At 46.5% G+C, this 6,691-nt stretch overlaps 1 pseudogene; it reads right to left on the reverse strand.

The window, feature by feature from the left end:
- Positions 1-267: 267 nt before the first annotated feature.
- On the reverse strand, positions 268-1,438 carry LOC146782732 (terminal nucleotidyltransferase 5C-like; annotated as a pseudogene).
- Between the last annotated feature and the right edge of the window lie 5,253 nt (positions 1,439-6,691).

A 6,691-nucleotide genomic window follows, 5' to 3' on the forward strand; every position in this document is an offset into this window, starting at 1 on the left:
TACTTCTAGTGATAAGAGCCTGCACACATCACCCAAATCTCCATCCATTCAAAGTGCTTGTGCGATCACCCCTAATGTGCACACCACTAGCCCCAGGAATGTTACCTACAATTCACTGTGAACCACTGCAAGGGGAGGGGGTGTATTGTGGTCAGTCCTGCTGCTCTGTTTAAGATGGCCGGTCACAGAGGCCAACTTGAGCAGCAAGCCCAATCTCCACCAGAAGCTTCCCTTTTACTGAAAGGCTTTAGAGATCCACTGTCATGGCTAACTACAGGGCAGCCAGGTGTGATAGGACTGACTGGAAGTCGAGTTGGCATTGTAGTAGTTGCTGAAGTTGGCATCACTAACATAAGATGCTGGCTGGTAGTAGCACGTGACATTCATGGCATTTGGGATGACGTTCCATCTCGGCTAGTACACACAAAGCAAGGATGGAGATTAGGTTGAGCGTCTGCCTCCGTATGTGTTCCATAAGGCACGCCATGCTCTCACTCACAACCCGGCGCAAGATCATGAGGTAGTCGTACTTGCTCTTCTCCTCGCCTATGAAGTGGTTCTGCAGGTAGGTCTCCAGCTTGAGCTGCTGTTCCAAGATGTCCGTGAAATCTATAAAGTCCCGGGAACACATGTAGCACTCCAGCATTTTGATTTTATCCTTGTCTGCTGGCCTGACCAGAAGGTTGCTGTATTTCATGAGCCCTCCTCCCCAAATGGCCTCTGGATTTGTGATGGCAATTAGTTTGTTCTGGAGGTGGTCAAGTGCAGCTTCGAAGTCACCGTAAACACTTTCACCAATCACAGTAGGGTGGAAGTGTTCAGTCATGGGGTTTTCTGAGCAGCTATAGTAAAAAAACAGAGAGTCTAAGATGATTTGAAAGTAGTCTACACTAAACTCAACCTGCTTCTGTATAGAGTCCACAAACTTCAGCTCAATGTTCCTGCCATTTTAGTTTTACAGAGAGATCAAACTCCAGTGGTTGATCTCAGTACAGACCATCACAAGCTTTTGGAGGTAGGCCTTCTTCAAAGTCATTGGGCTGATTTTCTCCTTGTTCACACCCTCTAGCAAAAAGTTCAGAATTGATCCCAAAATGAAATCTTGGACTAGCTGGAACTCTGCCTCGGTGGGGAGCTCCACCTTGAAGATGAGATCCAAATCCTTGTAGCCCAAGCCGTTGTCCTTCACCAAGACATGGCTGGCTGCAGAGCTGTTGAGCAGCATGTCACGCACTTTAAGGCCCCTCTCCTCTAGTCGGCTATGCACCATCTGCACAATGTCTTTGAGGGGGATCTCTAGGGTTGGAAAGTTGCCCCTCCCATGGACGGTGACCATCTACGTAAGAAAGTCACTCAAACATCTGACTTGTTCCCAGCTGAGAACACTGCTGGACTTGCAGTCATCGCTACTGCCACCTTGATCTGCCATCTTGCTGTTCAGTAGTGCCCTAGGCCGAGTCTACAAGCCTCTCGCGGCCGGGTGCACATGGCTCCTCGGGAGGAAGCGACCGTGAAAGGCGCTTCGGTAGCAGATCCGCACTGACAGCCTATTATATATGATATTTCGTCATGTTTCACTGACTATTTAATGCTAGTGTTGTACAAGGAATGCACGTCTCCGCATATCGATTGTTTTTACATTTCACAGTGTGACGGCGAGAGCACAGTCCCACAACGGTCCCGGGTTCAGAGAATTCTTGTGAGTATAATTAAGTGAACAGAGACTAACTTAGGTTTAGGCCCTGGGTGTTTTTACGTACAGGGAAATGGGTTATGGGGTGCGTTGTCTGGCAGCATGATGCTACGCAACTGGATAGGGTCCTAGGCTACAATGGGACTAATTTCTTAATACCTGAAATACACTGGTGGAACAAGGGCTAGTGTATATATTTCACTAACAAAGAGGTGTCTGTAGTGTTTGGTCAGTGTGGCGACCCCATGTGGGCTGTGAGAGGGTGGAGCAACACACACTTTTGGGTGACAGTGAGAGACTGGCTGCATATAGGTTAATGGGTTGAAGACATGATTTTCAGTTTTATAAGGAGGAACACACCAAGGTTATGGATCAAAAGATTGAGAGGTTTTGTCCTTTCTTCTCCCTCCCTTTTTTCTTTTTATAGGCCGAATAGGGGTGAAGACCAGAATGGAGGGGCCAACAACCTGATGAATGCCAGGGCGATCCTTGTGGGCGCATAATATTGGCAGAAACATGTTGGTATTTGCAGTGGGGCTGTAGGAGTCGTTACCTCCCCTTTATATCCCTGATCTTGTTTTTAATCCTACCAGGGGTTAACAGATAGAATAAAATACGAAGTGCTGACCCTTAGGTTGTTTTAAGTATATATATCTGCACTGTTTGGTCCCTTCTCCAAGGGGAATACATTTCCCCTCTTTAAGTTGTGTCATGTTTGTTACATGTTTTTTGTGTGTTCTATCACTTTTCCTTACTTTCTCTACCCTCACCACTGTTCTTCATCAAAAAATCATTGCGCTCCATCCAGAATGTTGGTCTGCACCTGGATGTATGATGCGGCCCCATGATGAAGCATGACACTGCAAAGTGTGTGAGGGCAGTATTTAGACATTTATTGTGTTCCCCTTGTTTGTCTTGGGTCTGGGTGGATATGATATTTACCATTCCCATGTGGATGGCTACATGAATGGTAGCACCTGTCTACCTTGGATCCCAGGGGATAGGATATTGTTTGCAGGACTTCTCTGTTGTGTGAGATTTATATTGAGATAAGGGAGTCAGAGAAGTCGTAGTCCTTGTCCCTTGTCTCTTCCAATTTGTGATTTTCAGTCTCTCATGAGAGCCAGGTCTTGTGTTCAGTCTGAGGGGGTAGTTTTGTTGCAAGCCTCTCGCAAGATCATACTTTTTATAATGGACTTTGCATTTACACTGAATCTATTCTGATGGAGTAAATATAATTTACATACACCAGAATAGTAAGTGTGTTTATTTTAATGAAATGTGATTCATTATAGAATTGTGGAGAAAAATAAATTACTTAGATTTATGGAAAAATCCTAAATGTTTAATCTGCATGAGATGAACAATAGCACATATGCTCATGCAGGGCACCCTCACACTTATAACCTAGCACCCTGCTTTCAGGATTGAAATGCCTGCCTTAAGGGTGACTTATAGGTTTTAAGAGCAGCGACCTCAGATTTAAGACACTTATCTGTTGTGAGTGGTGCTAGCACCAGCTCACACAGGCTTGCAACAGCAGGCCTGTAGTCACAGGTTGAGTGGTGTCTCATGGGTGGCATAATACATGCTGCAGCCCATGGGAGACTCCTGGTGTACCAAGGTCCTGGGTACCTTAGTACCTTAGACTAGGGACTTAGAAGGGTACCCTAGTAGCCAATAGGGAAGGTACCAAAGTACTTACCATGGTCAAATTTAGGGAGGAAGCTCAGTGACTGGGGTCCTGATTAGCAGGATCCCAGTCAGACTAGTTAGAAAACAGAATAACACCAACAAAATGTGGGGGTAACCATGAAAGCAGATCCTACTTTCCTACACAGTGCCCCAAAAGAAAGGAGATGACTCTAACCTTGCCCAGTTTGAATATCTGGAAAGTCCATCTATGTTGGAATGGTTACACCCAAATCTATGTTCCACAGAAAAGTCCATCCCTGTAGGGAAATAGACCACCTCAACAGTTTTGATTTTCACCCTTCAACAGTTTAAGCCATAAGAGGGGCTTATGGTCTGTCTTTACAATGAAGTGAGTACCAAACAGGTATGGCCTCAACTGCTCTTCTTCAAGACCCAAACCACAGCAAAGGCCTACCTCTCAATAGCTGACCAACCTTTCTCCCTGGGGGTCAACCTTCGGCTTATAAAAGCTACTGATTAGTCCTTGCCCTCTATATTAAATTGTGACAAAGCAGCTCCTACCCCTAATTCAGAAGCATCTGTCTGGACAATGAAGGGTTTGGAATAATCAGGACTTTGCAGAATGGGTGCAGAGCACATGGCCTGCTTTAGGTCATCAAATACTTTTTGACAGCTAACTATCCAATGAACTTTCTAAGGCATTCTTTTGGATGTGAGATCATTAAAGGGAGTCACAATGGACACATATCCCTTAACAAACCTCCTGTAGTACCCAGTCAGGCCAAAGAAAGCTTTGGCCTGAGATCAGCCCAGTCGATTATAATCTGGATTTTGCTCCCTAATGGTTGAACTTGGCCTCCATCTACCAGGTGACCCAAGTTCACATCCTTGCTCTGCCCTATATGCCACTTTTGTGCCTTGCTAGTGAGGCCTACCCTTTGCAGGGCCTCCAGAACATTACTGTGGTGAACCAGGCAATCCTCCCAGGTGGAACTAAAGACAGCAATATCATCTAGATATACTGCAATATAGGCTTCCAGACCTGTGATAACTTTATTGACCAACCTCTAAAATGTGGAGGGTACTGTCTTCAAGCCAAAAGGCATCACAATAAATTGATAATGCCCACCTGGGGTTGACAATGCTGTCTTTGGCTTAGAATCCTCAGAGAGTCTGATTTGCCAGTAGCCTGCAATTAGGCCAAATGTTCTAAGAATTTTGGCTGAGGCCAGAGTATGAATCAGCTCATCTGCCCTGGGAATTTGATGGGCATCAGTCCTAGTGACTGTATTGAGGCTTCTGTAGTTTATACAGAACCCAAGGGCTATCCAAAGGCTCAATGGCCCCAATTCTAGTATCTTTTTGACCTCATCCCTGATGCAGCCTCCGACAGGGTCAGGATGTCTGTAAGTCTTATTCTTCACAGGCAGACCCCCACCTGTGTCCACTGCATGGTTACACCAGGTGGTTTGACTAGGAGTCAGAGAAAAAAGTGGGCACACTGATTGAAGACTCTCCTGCAATCAGCTTGCTACTGGTCAATGTGGCTGTCTGCCAAGACTTCTCCATGAGCTGAAATCAGGGAGAGGGTCACTCTCTTCCTCCTGTCCCTCATCAGTGGTCATGGGCAAGCTCATGTAAACCCTATCCACAAAAGGCTTTAGGTGGTTCACACAAAGTAACCTGTGGGAAATTCTAGAAGCTCCTAGGTCAACAAAAGAAGTGACCTCACCCTTTTTCTCAAGTATGGTGTGGGGGCTACTCCACTTGTCTTGAAGAGCAGCTGGGACACAGGCTCCAACACCCAAACTTTCTGTCATGGCTGGTAAACAGTCATCACAGTTCTTTGGTCATGCCAAGCTTTCTGAAGCTCCTGTCTGGCCTCAATGTTTTTGCTGGCTTTCTTCATGTACTCAGCCACACGTGAACACAGGCCGGTGACATAGTCCACAATACCTTGTTTAGGAGGTCTGAGAGGCTTCTCCCAGCCCCCCTTAACCAGACACAATGAACCCTTAACTGGATGTCCAACGAGATGTTAAAATGGGCCATAGCCCACTCCCTTCTGAGGAACTTCTCTGTAGGCAAAGAGAAGGGAGGGTAGTAAAACATCCCATTTTCGCCTGAAATTTAGTGGGAGTCCCATGATCATACCCTTAAGGGTCATGTTGAAACTTTCAACAAGCCCATTGCACTGTGGATAGTAGGGTGTTGTAAACTTTTAGTTTATACCACACTCTTTTCACATGCCAGTGATGTAACTAAACATGAAGTTTGTAACTCTGTCTGTTAAGACCTCCTAAGGGAGCCCCACTCTGGAACAGAATCCCCAAAAGGCCCTGGAGCTGTAGTGGTCCTAAGGGGAATAGCCTCTAGATACCTAATGGCAATGTCCACCGCCACTAAGATATAACTGTGTCCAGATGCTATTGGAGGGTTTAAGGGACCAACAATGTATATCCCTACCCTCTAAAAGGGAACTCCAACCACTGGCAGTGGAATTAAGGGGGCCTTTGAAGTGCCACCTGACTTAACACTGGCTTGGCAAGTGACATAGTAGCGACAAAACTCCTTGGTGTCTTCAGACATGTGGGGCCAGTGAAAATGAGGGACAAGCCTGTCCTAAGGTTTGCGTTGCCCAAATGTTCTGCAAGGGGAATGTCATGTGCCAGGGATAGGAGAAAACCCCTGAACATCTGAGGTATTACCAGCCTCCTGGTGGAACCAGGCATGGGGTATCTACACTCAAAGAACTGGAGCCCATCTTCACAAAAGATCCTATGGGACCCACTGATACTCCCTGCCTCCTCAGCAGCAGCTTGCTGTCTGAGCTGTTCAAGAGAGGGGCAGGATTTCTGTTCCAAACTCATGTCTGCCCTGGAAGGGCCCCCTGCCCCCAAGAACTCTGCCTGGTAATGCCAAAGTTCCTCTGGGACAGTTCCTTCACAGGGGCTGAAGTCATCTTCCTCAGGTAACTGACTCTCACTGGGAGTTTGGGAGAAGGCTAATTCCTTACCCTTCCTGCTCCTTATCTTAGGAGCCAGGTGGTCATTTTTTCCAGGAGTAAGTGCTCCCTCAGTGCCTAGCTGTTTAGCCTGAGCCCTGGTGACAGCAAATGCACTGGCAGAGATCCCCATCCTCTCTGCATGTGTCTTGAACTCCACTTCAGACCAGGCCATAGTTTCTAAATCATTCACCAACAGACAATCTACAGGTAGGACTGGAGAAGCCACAACTCTTTTAGGGCCAGTTACCCCTCCCCAACTGAGATTACCAACTGCAAAGGAGTGATCAGTCCTGACATTGCTGGTGTTGGTCACTTGGTACAGTTGCCCAAGTATG

The sequence above is a fragment of the Triturus cristatus genome, chromosome 12 (assembly GCF_964204655.1).
Source record: "Triturus cristatus chromosome 12, aTriCri1.1, whole genome shotgun sequence".
Taxonomy (NCBI): Eukaryota; Metazoa; Chordata; class Amphibia; order Caudata; family Salamandridae; genus Triturus; species Triturus cristatus.